This window comes from Thermobia domestica, chromosome 16 (genome assembly GCF_964235325.1).
Source record: "Thermobia domestica chromosome 16, izTheDome1.hap1.1, whole genome shotgun sequence".
Lineage (NCBI taxonomy): Eukaryota > Metazoa > Arthropoda > Insecta > Zygentoma > Lepismatidae > Thermobia > Thermobia domestica.
Genome location: NC_137469.1, coordinates 73,492,816 through 73,515,185, shown reverse-complemented (window position 1 = coordinate 73,515,185; position 22,370 = coordinate 73,492,816). Strand labels below are relative to the sequence as shown.

The window sequence follows — 22,370 nt, the reverse complement described above, 5'->3', positions numbered from 1 at the left end:
CCATCATCATTCAATTGCCTTAATCATCGTCTCCCTTAGCCTAAAGGACATAATCATGGAACATTAAAGAAGTCATTTATTTTTATATGGTTGTCGTATGCGTCATTGGCTCGGGAGCAGTGCTTAAAGTGACATCAGATGAGGTGCCGGTATGCCACAAATATGACCACTTGAAGCAGTAATTTTGACAGATCCCTAGAAAGCATCTCTACTGCTGACATTTTTGCACCATTTTTAATGTGCAAAATCTAAAGAAAGAAAGAGAGAGAGTGAATGAGGACCAATATAGTAAATGTTTTACTCCCGACCAGGCACGTAGCCAAGGGGTGGGTCCGGGGGGTCCGGACACCCCTTTCGAGACCAGAAATAAAAAATATTAAGGAAGGACGAAACAAAAAGAGACAAGAAATAGGAAGAATCAGCGTTAAAAATAAAGCTAAAAATAAAAATAATTTTTTATCATCGCTTCCCTGTAATATCTAACATGTTATTTCAAAAACGGTTTTCTACTGCTCCTTTAACTTGTCATTTGGAACAGACAGTAATTGACGGAATAAGAAAAACAAAAAGTTATGTGGAAAGTAAGTCGTGTTAACATTTGATTCAACAGAGAAAGTAACGCAGATATAAAATATTTTACAAGATATTATTGGATACGTACTTTCTTTTTAAATAGTTGAGGTCATAATGAAAGGAAAATTGTTATATTGGGATGAACAGAAGAAGGAACGTAGATATTGTAATTTTAAAAAAATATTTTTATAAATATTCTTTTATTTGAGATTTCTTCATAGTTTGTTACTAAAATACTTACTAACATGCATGGGCACCGATCCTGGGGGGCCGAGGGGGCCCGGCCCCCCAAAGGTCATGTGAGCCCCCTTGTATTTATGAATATACAATATATTGGCATAATTTGAATGCAATTTGTTTTAAAATCCTCATATATGCCTTCTGCATCTGAATGGGCCCCCCCCAAATTTACAGAGAAATCGGTGCCCTTGCTAACATGTACCAATTTTAAAATCTTAACAAACCAATATATGTTGCTAGTAAAATAGTTTAAATTGATCAAGCCCCTGGTGTGATAACCACAATATTTCATATCAAACTCCCCCCCCCCCCTGTCACGAAATCCTGACTGAACGAACCAATATATGTTACCAGTAAAATAGTTTAGAATAATCGAACTCTGGTGTGATAACGTCTCGGACCCCCCCTATTACGAAATCCTGGCTACGTGCCTGTCCCGACTATCATTAGCCAAACAGAAATAAATATTTAAAAAATGATTTCGTTTTTCTGAGATTTTGCTAGAGCGTATCGGCGATCTAAATGTGGAGGAATGCGGTTGGTACCTTTACTTAAACATCACATTTACAATATCATAGTGATCCAACGCGGCCTTTATGTGGATGAACATAAGGAAACACATATATGTCCATCTGCTTTTTCGTCTAGTTTTCAGGGGTTTGTGGGCAATCTCGTCTCGTCTCTAGTATCTAGTATTTAATGATTCTTTCCAATCTCATTTCCATTTTCAAAAGCTTATTCTGGTCTCCTGGTCAACATTAATTTTCTAATAATTGTAAACATAGAAGTTCAGACAATGCGAAAAGAACAATTTTGAATTTAAAGCAAAAAGAGTCCTGTGAATGCCAGGGTGCGGATCCAGGTTAAACGTTTCAGGCGGGCGGTACAGTAGTTAGAATTTTTTGAGGGGGGTGGAATTACTCGCACAAAAATGTTTTAAAAAAATCAAGAGCACAAATTCTACCATTAAATAGGGTGATAGGGAACTGTTATTTCTTTCGAAACAGCAGCTACGAAATCTTTGATAGTACAAACATTTGTTGACTCAATTCCAACGTCATACTTATTTATGTGTGTAAAATCGTTTTTCATTTTCTACATGCAAGTTACTATTTAAATAAGTTTTTTTTTACCGGTATGCCATACCGGCCGATTTTCTAACTTTCGGATGCATAACCGGCTCATACCGGCTCACTTTAAGCACTGCTCGGGAGACCCGGTTTCGATTTCCGGTGGGAGCTGATGTGTCTCGGACCGCACATCTCATATAACATCCCTGCTGAAAGGAATGCTAAATTTCAATCCAACTATACCGGGTTCAGAATTCTCCTCCGGGCAGGGGCGACTCACAGGGAGTCCACTGGGTCCGGACTCTCCAAAACTTCCTAACTCAACATACATTTGTATACTTTTTGAATAAAACTATACTTGTTTAACAGAGAAATGATTGATGTAGCATAAAAATGTGTTCTTACACTTCATCTGTACTCTTTGACTTATAAAAACATTCTAGGTCTATATACATATATTTTTTTCTGAAAATATAGGTAGAATTATTTTACAATTACTTATCGTTTTTTCTGGTGCAGAATAATACCCGTTCAATACTAGGGTAGCTATATGGACGTGTAGTTGCTTGTAGCATTGGACCCCCCAAATAGGGTTGCCAACTATGGAAAATAGAAAAGCCGGCGTCCCCTCAATATTCTCTAAGATATAGGTCTAAGTGTGAAGTATCTCTGTTCGAACCCCCCACCCAAGGGAAGGAAAATACTATTGTGAATAAAAGTGCATTAGCACCTGTATTCTGCATATCCTTAGTACATTCACTAATAAGCTTAATAGATACAAGTGCTATAAATTACGGATGGCCAAAATTTTCCGGAATCCAGATTCCGGAAATTTCACTTTCCGGAATTGGCCATTCCTACCATAATTAAGAAACTGAAATCGTCATTGATCATTTTATTGCATTTATCACAACCTCTTTAAAATTATCGAGAAAAGAACAAATTAATCTTTGCGTAACAATTTTGAATTTGGAAAATGAAATTTATTCTTTAAACTTATACTTCAACTACAGGAAATTGCTTTAAGAAGTCATCTTTTACTCTCAATAAATGTATAAAATTCCTTACAAGTAAATTTCAAACTTTCCGTGATACAGTCTTTGTCATGTCTTTACAATTATGTAAACAGATGAACAAAATATATTAATCGTTAATAGATGGTGAAAGGTGAGAGCTTTGGTGAAAGATGGTGAAAGCTTTGGATTTACAGAATGAAAGTTACTTTTTAAGACTATGCTTCAAAGTATATACAAGTTTGAAAAAGCCGGTCATAAATGGGTTGGTAAGAAGTTTGCACCGGTCATCGGCTTTAATCGAAATAACAGTAATATTTCCGACCAGGCCGGTGAAAAGCCGGCCAGTTGGCAACCCTACACCCAAAGCTTGGGCCCCCCAACAAAAATTTCTGGGTACGCGCTTGCCCCGGGTCATTTCTGGAAACACCATTAAAATAAAAGTATTCTCCACTTGAGAAAATATTTTAGAAACGCTGCTTTGGTTTATATAGTTTATTTTCACTTCCTTCATTCTAGCAATTCTAATTCTTTAGTAATCATTCACTCATATTTAGCTCACAGAACATACTACAATAGACGCATTTTAATCTTGCATTCTACGGCTCGGCACATTCTGTAATCCGGCATCGATATAGCCGATCGCATTTTTCTACGGTAGATTCAGACATTTGTTGACACCTCCCTATCACGCTACCTCGCTGCTCGTGTTTTCTTTTCGTTCGGTGTTTATCGTGACTGACAGTTTGTTTTCTTGTTTTTCAGTATAGTGTTTACTTTTTCTAGCGGGTCAGGGTCACATATCACGTTTGCACAATATTACAACTGTGTATAGTGCACTGTAATGTAAAATGTTCTGGAAGCCCAGTATGATCTCTTCCAAATGCTAATAAAATTAACAATATGACCCTCAGTATACAGCAAATATTGGAGATATGAATAATCTCGAAAAAGACGAAAACAGAAACTTCAAGGAAAATGAAATGAAATCTTTGAGTTTAACGCTCCACGTTTATGGGCGTTAGGCTAAGGAGACGTATGTTTAAGGAAAGTGAATCATGGAAGAATTAGTGGAATGAAAATGTGGGAGAAAACGGGAGTACCCCGAAAAAACCCGCGGACACCATGTTGTCCACCACAAATTTACTTAACCGGAAATCGAACCAGGGACTCCACGCACCAGATATAAACGCTCTACCAATGAGCCATCGGAAGACAGTAGCTCAGTGGTTTAGGTGCAGTGGCGTCACGTGAGACTTCAGGAGGAGTAACTGCACCCTTGAGTTTGGGATACTTATATACCCCGTACACGTCATTTTAATCAGTAATGAAAAGCGTGGATTCTACTTATATTGGAGGCTCTTGCGTTTATTTTTCCCAAAGGAAAACCTGAAATGACACTGACCTTTCTGTGTTGGTAGGCGATCGGTTTGAGTCGTTAGGTGGACGTTCGTGAGACGAAGCTCATCGGCGGTTCGAGTCCCTCTGTAGAGAATGGTCGGATTTTTAACTGTTCTCAAAGTCCCTGTCTTCGGGTCCAAGTCAAGTGTGGTAGCACTGAACAGTATGATCAGGACTTTTTTTTAATGTGGAAGAGAGCTCTGGTTCGGTACCAGACCATGAAAATTTGTGGAGGATAATACCCATCAGTAGTTTTCCTCGGGGTTCCCAGTTTCCTCCCACATTCTCATTTCACTTCTTTCAAAAGCATTCGTTCATTACCATTCGTTTTGATTAATAATCTGTTTCTTTTTAGCCTAAAAGATATAAACGTGGGACGTAAATCCGAAGTTTTAGTTCCTTTTTTGTTGTTTAACGACTTACGATTACGCACAGAGGCTAAGGGAGATGGTGATGGTAATGAATGAAATGGTTGAAGAAAAATGATAGAAAACAGGATAACCCCGAGAAAAACCGACGCAAACGGTATTTTTCCACCACAAAAACCACTTGGTACGAGCCAAAACGGGACCAGGGACTAGAGACCTGCACGGGCCGAATTTTTCGGCCCGAGCCCAATCCAGCCCGAATGTGCCTAGGCCCGGCCCAGCCCGGGCCCGAAAAGTTTTGAAGATTTTCGGCCCGAGCCCGGCCCGGCCCGATAAGTTTTTTAAAATTCTTGGCCCAAGCCCGGCCCTAATGAATTTTAAAAGTTTCATTTTGTAACATTTTACTCGGGCACACTTCTTCAACGTTTGCCTTTATTCTAATTATCGTTTAACGAAAGTCAATTATTGCATTTAATCGGCCCTAGCCCGGCCCGACCTGAATAGAAATCAGTGTCGGCCCGCCCGGCCCGGCCCAAAAGAAATAACAGAGTCGGCCCGTCCAAGCCCGCCCCGTGCAGGTCTCTACCAGGGACCCTACTCACTAGGGAAGAACGCTCTACTACTGAGCTAACGCTGCCAAAGTTTTATTTAAGTTCATATTATTTATAAAATGCAAACAAACTAACAGTCACTGCATTAAAAGCTCTCCCACTAAAGTTTTAGTTTTTGTTTCAACATATATTTTCTTTTCTGTTAACCACTTTTCAGTGACACTGATTTGTGGTTCAACAGAGACAGCTTTCACTGAAGTTTGAAATAGAGTATGAATGTATATACATTTGAGTTTCCCATCAAACGGAATATTTGGGCATTCTACAGTGTTGCCAATCCTGCTTGAGAGTTTTGCGCTTATAGCTTAGGTAACTGGGTATTTTTATTTATTTCTTAAAGATTAAACCCCGTAATTATAACATAAAGGCAACTTACAATACCACATTATCACATACGAATAGAATTAGCTTTATTCTTCAAAAAATTTACAAAATAAATAAATGAATAACATACCGTTTCTACAGTTATAAGTTTCACTTTTAAAAAATTAAATCTTTCAGTTAAATGTCCAACGATTATGCCCTTTAGAATAAAGGAGGCGGATGATTAAGGTGGGTGAATGATAATAGAAAAATTGGTGGAATGAGAATGTAGGAATAAACGGGAGTACCAGAGAAAACTCATATATGATGCTGTCTACTACAAATCTTACTTGGTCTAGAATCGAACCAGGGACTCACGCACCAAAGTTAAGCACTTTACCCAGAGTTTGAAAAAACCCGGGCTTTTTTGAAAAATTCCAACGGACCTGAGCCCATATGAGTTTTTCGGGTATTTTCGGGTTTAATTGGATTTTTCGGGTTTAACCGGATTCTTTCGAAATATTTCAATGTCTTTGGAGTAAAAGTGTTAAAATGTGATTTAAGATTGTCATTGTCACAACTTGCAACAATTTTCTATTCACTGCTGTTTTGGAAAAGTGGCCGCCATTTTGAAATTTTACATTGGATCGTCGAGAAAATCTATACAGCAAATTTAGCATATCTCGTGCTTCCAGCGTAAAAAATTTCAACTTAAAAGACTGAAAATTGCCTTTGTAGTGTGGATACTTGCTATTTTGAAAAAGATTGACACCATTTTACGTTGGTATGCCGCCAAAATCTATACAGGAAATTTAGAGTGTCTGGTGCTTGTACTCTAAAAATTTTAACTTAAAAGACCGATAGTTGCACACTGTAGTGTGTGTAGCAGAGGCAGACAAACGAGTTGAGTTGATTTTGTGTTGTCCCTTTCAGCAGCGAGGCTATATGAGACGGGACCTACTGAATAACGTGTAATCCGAACCACATGAGCTCCCGCCGGGAATCGAAGCCGGGTCGTCCACGCCGAAGTCGCGTACGCTAACCGCTTAGCCATGAAGGAGCTTGGCAGACAAGCGAACAAATGTAGATCAAGTCATCCAGAAGCCTGGCTGACGTTCCCCAAATATGAATACCAAAAGGGGTCTATTAATTTAAAACAAAGATACAATTCATGTTGTATAAAATAAATAAATAAATATTTCAAAATATATGAAATAAATATCTTCCAGCGTAAAATAAATGACTTTACTGTTGAAGTTCACTTCCGATAATTTGTGCGTTCAATTACGGGAATTTGCCGAGCACTTGTTGCAAGACGGTTCTTTCCTGAAAATTAATTTAGAACAATTGACAAAGATATAATTCATATTTTATAAAGTATTTTTTTAAAAAATACAGTAGAAGTATGATATATATTCAATAGCATAGGAATCTACATGAATTATAAAGTAATTGTTCCAAAATGTCTTAAATGAAATTAAATATCTCCCAGCGTAAAACAAATAGTTTTATTGTTGAACTATTAATTTCCGATGCTTCTGAGTTCAATTGTGGGAATTCCAAGCGCTTTTTTCACCAGGCAGATTTTTTTTTAATACAGGTTTCTTTATTGAACATCGAAACTTCCACTAGTAAGGAAATTTGAATTCAGCACTTGAAGTAGTAAGCGTTACATAGTTTCCTAGGAGGGCTTGGGCATTTACAACAATCCGGGATTCGATCCTCTATGTTTTGGGTGTCTCCTTTAGACTTTAATAACAGTTTGGATCTTTTGCCAAAGCCGACCATATAGCCACTGGACAACACGGTTCAGAATTCGGGTCAGAACATTCTGGGAAATCGACATAAAAGTTGATTCTAATTGTATTCTCAATGCCGATCCAATTTAATAATGCAAGAATTATTATGTTGCATAGGCACTGGTTATTTATGCTGGGGAAAAAAAGTAAATTAGGTTATTTCTTAAACTAGAAAATATAAATTTATACCATGATAACTATTTTGATAAAGGATGTGCAAGATTTCACTTTTCACTTTAATAAACGACACTAAAACTGCACAAACACACATTACATTTTGGCACTTTAATTTGAATAATTGAATATGATAATAAAATTTAATACTTGGGCCAATTACTCTTATTTCAATCCGGAAGACGCGGTAGTCGCAGGTTACCGGTTGTATTTCACTACATCGTTAGTTCCCGCAATTATCACACTGTTGCTTTTCACTCACTTTGATACTGGAGGAAAATTATTTGCCATAGCAAAATATAATGCCATAAACGTATTTTGTGGGTGAAGAATGGAAGCAAAGCGTGATGGAAGATGCGAAGGTCTGGGAACGAAGTAATCAGCTAGACGAAGGCTAGTATGGTAATAGATATAGTACGAGAAAGAACTTAATCTTTGCTGTAAGGAGCGCTGTGGAGTGCGTCCGTAGGAAGCAGGCGCCTCAGAAATGGTGGGTATCCTTCGTAAGAAATGATAGTGGAAGCACACTGTGTTTCTCATGTTACTAGATGCCTTGCCTTTCGGACAGCTTTATCGTTACGGCTCGTAGAGTAACGTAGGTTAGGTTAGGTGAGATCAGTACGATATGTAGTGAGTAGAGTAGGTTAGGTTTTTGCTTGTAGGCCTATGTTGCATTGATATGTATCTTATTGAAGGTTTTTCAGTGACACGATCTCCTACAGCACTTGCAAAGGTTTCACACTTGTAAACTAATATAGTTTATGTACACTGTGCAGAAATACTACACCGACGAAAAAATTGTCGGTAACTCTTTACTTTGGGCAAGGCAGGGATATCCTGTTAATACATAGTATTGCCGAGCGAGCGTTAGCGAGTCAAAGCGAGCTAGAGCCCCGCAGGGCACGTTTTTTTCTGTCTTTCGTTCTTGGGAACTACAACTGTAACTGCGGGTACCGGTTCAGATTAATTGGTTATTGTCACTGCCTTGCCTAAAGTAAAGACTTGAATACAGCTGTTTCTTAAATGACCTTAATTATTTTAAACATCGTATAGCACTTGTAATGATTTTACAGTGTTGGTTTATTTTGGCATACCATATTTTTAGGATCTACAGGTAAAATTCAATAGTTTGCATGAGAAGACATTGACACACAATCATAGTCATAGGTCTTGCAAATAAAATCAGAAAAATAAACACACTGCTGAACAAGACTGTGCTTATTTAATATAAAATGTGATTTTATATTAAATAAGTGCAGTCTTGTTCAGCAGTGTGTTTATGAAAAGACATTACAAAGAACAAATTCCTACAGGTGACTGAATTGAATACAAAGTTATAGAATGCATTTTAGGTTTACAAGTGTAGGGTTACTAGAGTAAAACATTACAAGTGCTTTACGACGGATAAAATAAGTGAGTGTATATGACAAACGATTTTCTAGATACTACTTTCCACCAACAGTGTATTTCTACACAATATACAAAAGCTTTATTTTTTGTTTACAAGTGGAACGCTATTAGTATGAAACCATTATAAGTGCTATTGAAACATGTACCATTGCCAAAACACAATTGTTTTCATTACACCTCCCTTTCGCTTATACTCTCTGTCGCTAAGCATCTTCTCCCTTCTGATGCACACCAGCTTATTCCTGGTTCGACTCAAATAGTTTAATGCCTTTCAGTAGCCATGTGAAACAGGTTCATTGAATGTTTTATGTAGTCTAGCTTTTATGCCATATGTTCTGACACCATGTTTATACGCAAATCATAAAAGAATTGAAATTTTAGAACAATGACTTCTAACGCTCCCTTGAATTTTATCTATACCAAGTGAGATCTTTTCATGTTGCCCAGCGCTAATTATTTGGTAGGCAATAAGAAGGAAATTAGTGAAAGAATTAGTTTTTGAACAATTATTTCGACTAGTGTGCCTAAAATAAACCTTTACCGATTTTACTCTACTAATCTACTTGTAAACCTGAAATATAGCTGTATTACTTGAGTGTAGGACAAAATCCAAGCTAAATTCCGGTAAGGCGGACAAAATCCAAGCGGATAAAATCCAAGGAGCAGTATCATGTCCGTAGCTGTGGTATGTGCCTGTGAACACCCTAATTAAATTTTATGTTTGTTTCTTCCTTCAATTGTCATGCATTCTAAAGTTTTATCTGTAATTCTTCAATTTATTGAAATAATATTTCATTTACATTTAAAGAACTGAAAATCCAATAAAATATGTAAGATTGACACAGTAAGAGTGCAGATGAGCTTTAATAGCTCATAAAATAGTCTGGTCACTGCTAGGACATGCCCAGGTGAATCCAATTTAGAGTGATCAGAAATATTTTGACTGAAAAGAGTATACTCACATAAATTAAACAGAAAATGAAAGCACTGGCTTGCTATATCAGAGATAACAAATAACAGCAAAGCAGCCCAGTCTTAAAAAGAAGTACACTACTTAATTCTATTATATTTATTGAGAATTAAAGTAAAAATAAAATTTAAAAGATATAATATAGATAAAAAATACTTCTCTACCCTCAAAGTATTTACTTCAGTTACACTTGTCAAAATAACCAATAATATATACAATTTCATTTAGTTTGTCTAGACACATTTTCACATTTCCATTTTCTAGATAACACTTTTACATTATTTAATTCACAGACATTATTACATTATTAAAAATAAGGCTTAAGTTTAGAGTTGCCCCTCCAGTCTGAAGTTGCCCTTGGACTTTGCAACATACAAAAAACAGTGTTTAAAGTATTAAACATTGTTACATTTCACTTAATTTCAGTCCTCCGTGTGTTTCACAAAAATTTAAAAGGTTTTCTTCATTATATTTGCGCATCCGTTACACCTGTTCGCCATATTCGCCATATTTACAACTACCATGCTGCTGAAACCTTCCGCAATGCTTCCGCATCCGGAAAATAGTACTAACTTCCACATATCTTTTCTCGTATTAAACATAACTCTCCTGGCGAACTTACATTCCTAAACATCAAATAAAAACTTCAAATTATCATTTCTTACCTCATTTCTCCTGTAAATTTTCCTGATTTTTATAAAAAGCGGAGGGGTAACTCTAAACTTAACCCAAAAATAAACACTACATATTTCACATTTTGATCATTTCTGACGAAAATTTGATTAGTATATCATAATTATTTGTTTCAAAATATACATAAGACACTACCAACAAACAAATCAAGACTTCTGTATGCCACCTCATAAGAATGGAATTAAAATACTCCAATGATTGGTCTCACAATAATATGTTGAGTGTCTTAAATGTATTATACTGTATATAATAAAATTGAGAAGAAAATACATACTTTTACAATGTATTTGTACACACATAATATTTTTACATACTTTCGTATGGATGTGATAAGTAATTAAAGCTCATCTTCACTCTTACTGTGACAATCTTACATGTTTTATTGGATTTTCATTCAATAAATTGAAGAATTACAGATAAAACTTTAGAATGCATGACAATTGAAGAAAGAAACAAACATACAATTTAATTAGGGTGTTTATAGGCACATATCACAGCTGTGAACATGATACTGTTCCTTGGATTTTATCCGCTTGGATTTTGTCCCCCTTGTCAGAATTTAGCTTGGATTTTGTCCTCTTGGATTTTGTCCGCTTGGATTTTGTCCGCGCCCCGTATTACTTACTGTTTAATCGTCTGCAGAATTTTTTCTTTACTTTAGAAATATCTTTGTATTCTTTATGTTCAATTTGCCCTGTAAATTCTACAAGTGGCATTCTTTAACTTTACCCGGATTCAATCCCAGCTCCCGCCAAGTGAATTTCCTCGGGTTCTTCCGTTTCCTCCCACTTTCTTCATTTCACCACCTTCATTGGCATTTCTTTCAAACTGGGGGGGGGGTAGAATATTTTGCTTAAATTTCGTGCTATCTTGTTATATTTTCGGTATTTTTGATGGTTTAGGTAGGTTAGGTAAGTTTAGGTTAGTTTAGGTTCGGTTAAGTCAGTATATTTGGATTTCGGGGGGCAGCTTTCTTCCTTAAAAATCGTACTTTCTTCGTTGACTTTCTGTTTTTGGTGGTTTAGGCTAGGTTAGGTTAGATTACGTTAGTTTAGTTTAGGTTTAGTTATATTGCGCCTTATGCAGAAGTCATTCTCACACGTGATTAGTGTTATACTAAAGAGCCAGTAAAATACGGTATGTTTCCTGCAGTAGTAAGGCTTTTAGTATGAGGCTAATCATACTTCAAAACGAAACTGCATAAAAAGATTAGTACTTAGCAATTACACTTACTTAACATCAACTCTTTTTCTCCTGTAAACATGGTTCGCCTTATGCAGAGTCGTTTTTTATGTATGATTAGCGCCATGTTAGTCAAACTCTTTAGTATGGCACTAATCACACTTCAGGACGAATCTGCATAAAGCCCGGTGATCTTTACCTCATTTTGGCCCCCCAGTTCTAAAATTATTCCTTTTCATTTTCACCATCACATTGCCGGCATAAGCGTGGTAGGTAAAAGTCAAACAGCCTTATACAGAGCCTTTTTGACGAATGTTTAACGTTGTATTAAAGGACTGACTACTGCAGGAAAGATATGTTAGTCGAACTCTTAAGTATGTCACTTATTACGCATGATAACGACTCTGAATAAGACCCAATGATTTCATTTCATTTTTTGTTTTACTTTACTTTTATCGCTCATTTCTTATCTGTGTTCGGAAACACAACTCCACACTGCGTTCCGGGTTTATCGAAATTAAAACGAAAATTTGGCGTTGAATTGACGCAAACCGCAGCAGAATGAGTCCTCAGCTAAGTGCCAATGAGGGCTATGATGAATTTCAAGTAAGGCAAAGTTTGCATAGAATGTTTACCAACACTGCTTCGTTTACAAACAAAGGAAGTTGTTGAAAGCCCGCGGCGGCAGCATAAGGGAAAAACGTGGTTGTGGTTGTTTGGTGTGCATGCACATAGTCTTCCAAGTTCTGTAGAGAAGGTAAGTTTATTTACTATTGACGTTTGTTATGTAATATATGAATATCAAATTCTAGAGTACATATGTGTGTTTACGTATGTAAGTTGTTTTAGTGCTTTGAATGTAGCGTTTATTTCGGCATCTGAATTTGGAAGGAAATACGTAGTGAAAACGTTCATGACATTTATGTGATATCTGAATATTAAAACTTTATATATCTATATATATATATATATATATATATAGATATATATATATATATATATAGATATATATTCGGCCATTCCATTCTTACGGACGAGACATTTTAGCTCACGATTGTAACAAAAAAACAAAATTCTAAAAAATATACAGGATTGTTTATATATCTTAAGATTGGTAGCTGGGCTCTTTTTATCTAACCTTGTTTTTTTTTTAATAAAAATCGATTTTACCATCTTATGATGATCAGTAACTAAACTTACGGACGGGACATTTTTTGGACACATGTTGTAGACATCAACTTGAGCGTCATTTTCTGCGAATTGCAAAATTTTAGCAAGCTTTTTTTTTCTGTTGGGTTTAAACTATTTACCTACACTTTGCCTCGCGTTTCATCTGAGAAAATTTATATTTCACTCAATAAAAAAAAAGAGTTAGTAATCTTACGGACGGGACAAAAAAAAATAATTGCTAAAAAGGACATCTTGGAACACTCTTTACTGTCTGAACTTAGTTATTACTCACAAAAGAAGTAAAACTAGACACAATGTTTACAGATTCGAGAAACAGAAAGGAATTATGCACTTGAACTCTTTTAAAAATTAACACAACTACATGTAACAAGTACATAGCATATTACTCTTTTAAATTTGCAATATTACTAGAAAACTACAAATATTCCGTCTGGCCTACGATATTAAGACAAGGAGATTGGATGAGACTTGTAACTTCACAGATTTTTTCACTTGGATGTAAACAGTTGAATTCACATTTTAAAATATTTAGCAAACTCGGAACCACGTACAAAAATTCAATAAAATCATTCTTCTCAACACCACCTTAAGTGACAGCAATTGTTTGTGTGTGTGTTTAATTTCTCTGAACACTTTAACCAATTTGGCTACTTTTAATGCCACTCTGCTTTACTTATTGGGGGTTATCACATTATTATTCGGAATCCGAGTAAATATCACTGAACTTCACTCGCGCTCCTTTCGGACGGTCTTCAATCTCTTCACTTGGATCTAAATCTGAAGATTCTAGCTCAGCGTGCTTCCACACTTCGTAGCAACTTGTCTCAGATTGAACAGTTCTTCTGGTTTCAATCTGACGCTCATCAACAGGGCGAAAATAATGTCGAGACCGAACTTGCGGCATAGAACGAACGCGGGTCCACCTTTTCTCGAGAATATCCCTGTGTTCACTCACAATTTCTTCACCAACGAAGAATAACTGAATTCCGTCGGGCTTACAAAGCTCAGTGCAGCATTTGAAAAGTTCCTTTGCTGTAGAAGCCTCCATCTGTCGAGACTTAACTCTTTCCCACACCATTCTCTTGAGTGTGCCTCCTACACCGTCCACGGCTCCTTTCCCGTGAGAAGTTGCAATAAAGTTCCATCTAAGAAAACATTCATATGCTCAATTTTGTGTTTTGCCTTTAAGTCAGTAAAGTTTTCAAGAAGACCCACACACAGGACTTGCCGTGGCTCGTATTGTTACTAATAATCGCATAGCACTGCTTTGAATTCTTCATCCAGCCACACTAGAGAGAAAAGTGACTTGAGTTTGGTTCCAGTGTGCACTCTGTATTTCGTCTTGTGCCACACAGGAATAATTTTCTGCAAAATTTACTTGCAGAACAACTTCACCACACTTCAAATTCTCTTTTTTCTTTTGAAAGTAAGATTCTTGGGTCGTCTTAACAAAGCAGTAAGTCTTAAATTTTAACAAGCTTTCTCGTATCACATTTACTGCATCTGGAACAGTCTTATGGACAGTACGAGTTGGGTGTTCGTTCACATCAACCCACTGCTTCCAAAAAATTTCTTCACTTAAATCACAATCACTACCAACGAAAGCTGAAAGATCTATTGTACAAAGGTGGCAGTTTCCAGTCATGCAATTTTCGTTGGTCACACCATAGCAAAGGCCTTTAAGATCTTTGGCGGTTTTAGGAAACCCATGTATTCCCTTTACCAGTTCACTCACAATGAAATTGAAGTTCGTGTGAAGCTTACAGACACAAACATTATGTGGCATTTTAGAACTAAGCATAATGTGTGTTGGTCTCAATTCGTACAACTTACTTTTCTTTACTTTAATTTCAGGATACTCTGTATGAAACAAAGCAAATGTTTCTTTTACTGTCATTAAAAGGTGTCTCTTTTGTTTTTTAATTTTTCCATTATCACTATCAGTTTAAACGCTCTTGAAATCGCGCTTTTCAGGAGCTTGCCTACTTATGTCGACATGGCTGTAGAAATCTTGAACCTTTTGTACAGTTTCATTGCTGAGGATTGTAGCCCCCCTTTCAGTGATGACAACAAATAGTAACTGTATTGAGTACTTCTTACGGACGGGACTCATTTTCTTAATTCGTTTATTTGTTAAATATGAATCACTGGTTGATCACACTTTGAAATTAAATTGAAATTACATTTCTTCCTTTACATATGTGTTTTCGGAACGTTATTATTATTCTACAGAACATAAAAAGAACTTCTTTACCTTTTTTCTTACGGACGGGACATCCGAAACACTTTTAAGTGCTGAGCTATTTCTAGGAGAATCAGAAGTGATAATCCACTGCCGAACACTAAATCATACACACAACAGACAATGACTTTTTCCCCTCCAAGCGTTGCTTTCTCAAAATCAGTAACATGGATAAATAAGTGTTGTCAACAAACGCCTGAAATATTTCCCGGCAATGCACAGGCAGTTCAGTAAATTCAAGCTGCCAAAATTGGACAAAACAAATTTTAATTCCGTTTATTTATTTATTTATTTATTTTTTCACTCAATGATACACATTCTTCGCTAACTTAAGGCATATTTTCAGTTAAATACCAACAACATGAAAATTTCAGTACAAGGTTTACTTTTGCATGGAATGGCCGATATACATATAAAGTGTTTAGGTGTCTTTGAACATAACATTACTATTGTTGTCAGTGCTGGAAGCAAACACGTAAATAAGTTTTTGACATTAATTTGCATTTTAATGTAGCTAAGTACACATAACTATAGCGTGTGTTCGTAAAGTTGACCCGAAGTTGTTAACGCTCGAGTTACTGAATATGGAGTATATTAAAAGATCTGTGCTTTTAATGTTAACGATATGTAACGCAGAGATATTAATGTGGTCCAATCCGTTATCGACAAAGTACATGTACGGATATTAAATTAGCAGTAATGTTTGGGCTTGTGAGTATTGAATATTAGCAACTTAAATATTTTAATCATTGAATCTATTATACATTCCAAAGTAAATCTGAATAAATTTTAACCCTTTCGAGACAGAGTTATGTTTGGCGTTTTCGTAGACTTTCAGTTAATGAATTGTAACTCAGAGACTATTTACTCGATTGCTATGGTTGACACCTTGTTTTTTAGAAGGATGTGGCCATTTTAACAACGTAAGATCGATTGTAGTGTTGCAAGCGGGTGAGAAGCTATGGAGGGAAATGTATGGGTAAATATTCACAAAAATTCCGTAATCAAATTTTAATTTTTGGAACTGGCACCACTGTTGCCACATGAGTCCAAGCCACCTAATAAAATTCTATGGTGTGTCGACAACAGCAGTAAATACATGAAGTCATTTGGTTTTGTACAAAGACAGACAGAAAAATTCTCACTCATCATGTACCCCGAATTTTGACACTTCTTTCCGCCTCAGAAGCAAAAATTAACAGCTTTGCAAGACCGGCAGCTTCCCTAATTATCCTATCGAAACTTTTTATGGTGCACTGTGTAAGCCAAAGATAAGGTTTTCGGGTACTGATACGTTTATTCCAATGTAGCAAACAAGAGGTAAATTATGGAAGCAAAAATGGTATATTTTATGAATTTTTCACCTAAAATCGGGAATTACAATTTTATGTGGCTGGAAACACTGCTACCAGACACGCAAACTATCTTAAAATAAACTTTGGTACCTTATCCCTTTAATATAGTCTACAAGTGTCGTGATGATATCTAATAAAGTAATAATGCCTGGGCCAGAATGGATTGATTTAAATCTAATTCAGAAATAAGTTAATTTAAAGTAAAATTCTTTTATTTCGATTGTAGAAGATGATAATCATAATAAAATGAATGCCTTTACCTTGAATACTGAGAAATATAGAATATTAAGCGCTCCTTGCCGTAAAGCTCTCTGAATCTGAGGCTTCGGTTGGTTGATTGATTGATATATATTTACGTCGTTTGTCAAAAGCGGTGCTTTACAGAACGAGGACGAGAACCACTCCAGTGCGTTCGGTGCTCACTCACCGGGAATCAAACCACAGAACTTCATGCATCACAGATCAAAGGTACGTTCGCTAGCTACTAGATGCAGAAACTCGCATACATTGTATTACAATATTTAGAGTGAAATTACCCATTAAAAAATCATTGAAAGTGGTTACCGTATTCTTAATCTACACAGTGTGATTTACGTAAATTTAGTAATTCGCAAATATGTTCGAAAAATATAGATAACTATCCCGAGTCTCTTTTGTCTCTTTCATTTGTATGATTTTTTCAGCTTATACGAAAGCTCTGATGGACTTAGGTCCGCGGCCCTCTAGATAATAGGGGCGTATTTAGAGGGAGTCCGACCCTCCTCACCGAAACTTTTTTTTTTTTTTTTTTTATAATTTTTATAACTTTAGGCGAAATTTAGCTATGTATTTTATATGTATTTCGTGCCGCAAGCTAGTTCCAATTTTTTCTTTAAAATCTGCCCCAGCCAATTTATCATTTAAAAACTTTGTTAAAAAAAAAAAAAAAAAAAAAAGTGTCATTGATAAACGTTGCTGTACTTTTTCCTTAATGCGTAAGAAACATTGTTTGGGATTGAAATAGATTAACGTTTGGGGCAGGGTTGGCTGGTTTAAACCAGCTGGTTTTTTCAAAAAAAACCAACTGGTTTAAACCAAAAAACAAAAAACTGTTCGTAAAAGTGTAAGTGTTTGTAAAATCTTGATGAACACACATTTGTGGGTTATCACGTTTCACTCCCGTATATTATTCGTATTATATTCAGACCTAAATTCCCCATTCATTACTCAAAAAGATTATACTACAAAAGCAACTTTTTTTTTATAAGTTTATAAATGTTTATTTTGTGATTTTTTGTAGTTGTTATTATTGTTATGTAATTGCAATCGAAGAAAAATTCTAAATATTGTTTCGTTTCAGTGTTCACTATTGATAAAATACATCGAAAATGCCGTACTTTTTTTTGTGGGGGGGGGGGGGTCATACAGACCCTACGAGAGGCATTTAGTGAAATAAGTATCTTTGGTGTCTATTTATGTATAAATGAGTCTGAGTCAAAGTGGACTCAAATAATTCGTATTTTTATTCACTTTTCTTATTGATATGCAGATTAAGTCGGTGTATTCCTTTAATTTGAACCAATAAAAGTCGTTGTTAACTAACTTGAACTAAATTAGTTCTTCTGTACTCCGTAGTACTTTGAAATTGTTCATATGTAATTCTGTGTAATGGTTTCACTTGTGCAACTGTTTATCTTTTTGTCCTTCTGAAATGACTCTTGACAGTTATATTAAGAAGCATGTAAAGATCAGTACAACGTATTTTTTTTAATCAGGATTCCTTCGGGAGTGAGTCGGCAGACGTATCGCATTTGTGGCCAATTAGTCCTGGTTCCGAGTTCAAATGGAGGACAATTTCTCTCGGATGTAACTCGAGAAGCGGTTTTTATTCCGCTTTAAGCTTATGTGACCCCTTCCAGCATAACCCGGTTGTTGTATAATAACATCAAGGCGAAACAAACTTATTTCTGTCCATATATGATATGAATATATAAAGGAAATTATTTAAACCAAAAAAACCGTTTTTTTTTTTTTTTTTTTATAAAAACCATGGTTTTTGCCAACCCTGGTTTGGAGATTAATTGAAAATTCAACGCCGTACTTTTACTTAAGTGGCATAGTTAACATTTAATACTAATTCCTAATGTTTTTTCTTCAGCTCACGACTTACATTATACGAGGAGAAAGATTTGATTTAAATAAAAAAGTCAACAAAATTTTTTTTTTTTTAGTAAAAAACCATTATTTCTTTCCAACCTGGGCATTACTGCTCTATCACCGGACAACGCGAAATTCGAAGAAAAAAGGGGAATATTATATAGTTTCTCCCCCAAAATACTAGATTGTGGCCCTGGCTCACTTGGTGGTGATTATTGTTAGAAATAGCGTGGTTGTATGACATAAAAACTAGTACGTAAACCACGAACCAGCTTGTGCGAGGTGGCTTCTGAAAAGCTGTCTGAGTTAGGACAGGAGCGCAGAAGGAGCCCTGAGTAGAGACGAGGGACTGCGTCTGTAGGAAGCCGGCGCGTCAGCGACACTGGGTATACGCATAAACGAGGATAGTGGAAATATATTTTATATGCCATAAAATTCCATCGTCTATGTATTGCCAACTTTTTGAAGGATATTAAATGGCGTCAAAAGGGAGTACCAAAATATACTAAATTATGTTAGATGTTCCTCTTCTCTGTAGTTTCAATTTGTTTCTGCACTAACGACAGACTTCGTCTGTTTAGTAAACCATACCTTTCACACGATTTCAACAACTGATACTGCTTGTTGTTGTATAATTCGATAAAACTCAAACACGATATCTGACTATCCTGTCATGTACGCATCATTTCCACACTGCCTTTCCCATAAATCATAATAACTGTACTTCTCCGCCAAATAGTCCCTTCCACTTCCATATAGAGTGCCGCTTACAACTTCAAAACAACTAACAACAAGTATTTTCTTAACTTCCACCTATTCCCCTTGCCTGATTTTTACTCACTTTTCGTCACACCAAATTAAATTATCCAATTTATCTGCTAAATTTTCTAAAATTGGTCCGGCGATGCGGCAGTTAACTCTCCCTTTACTATATCTTACAAGATCTAATAAAGTAAGCATGGCTTTAAAAAAAAAAAAAAACTCATTCTGCTTTTTTTTAAAAAAGAAAAAAACACAATTATCTTTCCACTTAAAGAACAAGTTCTACTGTACTTCCTCTACTTAATTAAGTAAAATTTTCCATTGTACGTTTTGTAGGCCAGAGACGAGGCTTTCAGATAGTGGTACATTTGTTCCAATGTAGCCAACAAGAGGAAATAGGGGATTTTTCCGAATTCCTCCCCTAAAATAGGGAATTAACATTTTCTGTGGCTGGAAAGACTGCTACCAGACAGACGCATGCTCTCTTAAAATAGACTTTCGTATACCACTGATATGTTATACAAGTATCATCTCGATATCTAAGAATAAAGCTTGTAGTTTAAAAAAATAGATTATGGTAAACAGAAAAGTAAAAAAAAAAAAAAAAAAAGTCCAAGGTTTAGAACCTAAATTCGAATTTTTCGTACGCCTCCTAATTACCCAATTGTAACTGTCTGTACTTGCGTTTGTTAAGTAAGGACTGATGTTCGACTGGCGTAACTTGATTTGCGTTCGTAAGTGTAGGTATTGATTTATAAAGATAAATTTTGCAAATTTCTAATTTTTCTATCCAAAAATAAGGAAATTTTAATTTCCGTAGTTGGCAACGGTGATCGTAGGATAGTTCAATTGCTGTCAACAATTAGGTATCCATATGAAGTATGCACCTGACAAGTCCTAAGTAGATCTGTGTAAAACGTATGAAGCTGTAGGGGAAAAGAGAAGAGTGGAAATTTGAAAATTCTCGAATTTTTTACTTTGGGCTCAAATTGGAGAGGGGAATTCGAAAAAAAATTACCATCAGGGTACTATGGACCAACCATATTTGGCATAGAAAAAATCATTCCGATATCTTAATTAGTAATCAGACAGCAGAGGATTAAGTAAGTGGCAACCCCGCAGGGTTGGCAAAAACCATGGTTTTTATTGAAAAAAAAAGCGTTTTCTTCTGTAAACCAGGTGTTCTTTTATTAAAATAATTTGCTCTATATATTTACATAACATATGGACGGAAGTAAGTTCGTTTCGCCTTGGTGTTATTATGCAACAACCGGGTTATGCTGGAAAGGCTTACATAAGCTTAAAGCGGAATCCAAACCGCTTCCCGGCTTACATCCGAGAGAAATTGTTCTCCATTTGGACTCGAAACCTGTACTAATTAACCACAAATGCTTTGAGTCTGCAGACTCACTCACTCCTGATAAAAATACGTTGTACTGATGTTTACATTCTTGTTTATGTAATTGTGAAGAGTCATTTCAGGACAAAAAGATAAAAGAGTTGCACAAACGAAACCATTATACAGAATTACATATAAATCGGGGAACTCCCGCCTTGGCCATTGGGAAAATCCTGTTATTACTTTAAATGCAAAGCAAATCCCGTTATTACTTTGCATATAAAATTTTAAGGTCAACGTATCATAATCAGTACGCTAAAACTGAGGTAATAAATTACAAATTTAGTATGTAGATATCAATTCAATAAAATTAAAGCAAAGTCCAATCTAAGCTAATGTTGGAAGCTGCGTAGGCAGTCGATAAATTTTGCCAATATCTTTCAATATATTTAAGCAATTTTGCTTCTTTATAAAAGAATAGGCATTCTGGCAAACAGAAATATACAATTTGGTTTCATTTCGTATGTTTAGACTTAACATCCTTACATAATACTGAGGTTATCAAGGAGAATACTTTCGCCTAAAGTGACATCCGAACCGCTACTTTGTTTACACTTGAAAGAAGGGTTGTTCGACCGAGAATTGAACATGGGACGGTGAAAAGGAGATAAAACTAATGCAGATTGTTTGTTTGTGGAAACGTCTCCATGAAGTTCACACGATTTAAAGCATTTTTTTCATTTTTCTTTTTTGGTTTAAACCAGCCAACCCTGCTACCCCGTATGGGCCGATTTCAAGGTCGGTCTCGTAAGGGTTAAAGATCATTCCAGATTCATATTTATCAACGGTTAATCTTCTGCAAATGGTAGCTCTGGATTAAATTCACATGAAACGTTGTGTTACTATTTATTTGTTGTATTTTAATGTATCTTACCTAGAAATATTCCTCTTTTATTTCCATCTTTCATTCTTAACTGTTATTCACAAATATATCTAGTGGCTAAATTGCTGCAGATGGCGGCCTCGGAGGAAACCTTCAATCTGTTTTCAACATTGTGTTACTACTAATTTGTTCTTTATTATACCTTACCTACAATTACCCCTATGTCATATCAGGCCTTCATTATTCACTATTAACCACAATTGTTTATTTTCATGCTTCCTTTGCTCTTTCGTACATTCGTATGCATGTGTACATAGTATTATTGCGTAAAATCAGTACCTTCGAACTATTAAGTGTTGCAAACTACTCAGAAATTACTAAAACAATGAAACTTTGCCTTCTCACTGCGATGGAGTAAGCCTATATAGCTTCGGAACTACTACTAAAAGTTCGTGAGTAATACTACCTTAGAAAGAGTTTCTTAAAGGAGCTTCATTAATAGGTGCAGAATGACTTCATGAGGGCTAAGTGTAAATACAGTGTGGGGATGTATGGTATGGAAACTATATTGCATTAAGCACGAACCAACTTGTATTAGCTGACCACTAAAAGTACGAATATCATCTAAGCGAGTAAGGGCAAGAGCGCAGCTGAG

The 22,370-nt window shown here is 35.9% G+C and overlaps 1 protein-coding gene across 2 annotated transcripts in view; it reads left to right on the top strand.

Annotated features, from left to right (window-relative positions):
- The window catches only part of LOC145673165 (cellular tumor antigen p53-like), a 78,559-nt gene that overhangs the window by 1,873 nt on the left and 54,316 nt on the right, over window positions 1-22,370 (top strand). The window contains exon 1 of one of the 2 annotated variants that reach the window (XM_081742602.1): window positions 12,414-12,564. The exons of the other annotated variant lie outside the window; for it this stretch is intronic. The gene's annotated coding sequence lies outside the window, so the exon portion shown is untranslated. Of the gene's footprint in view, window positions 1-12,413; window positions 12,565-22,370 lie in introns of those variants that run through there. 2 annotated transcript variants of the gene reach the window in all.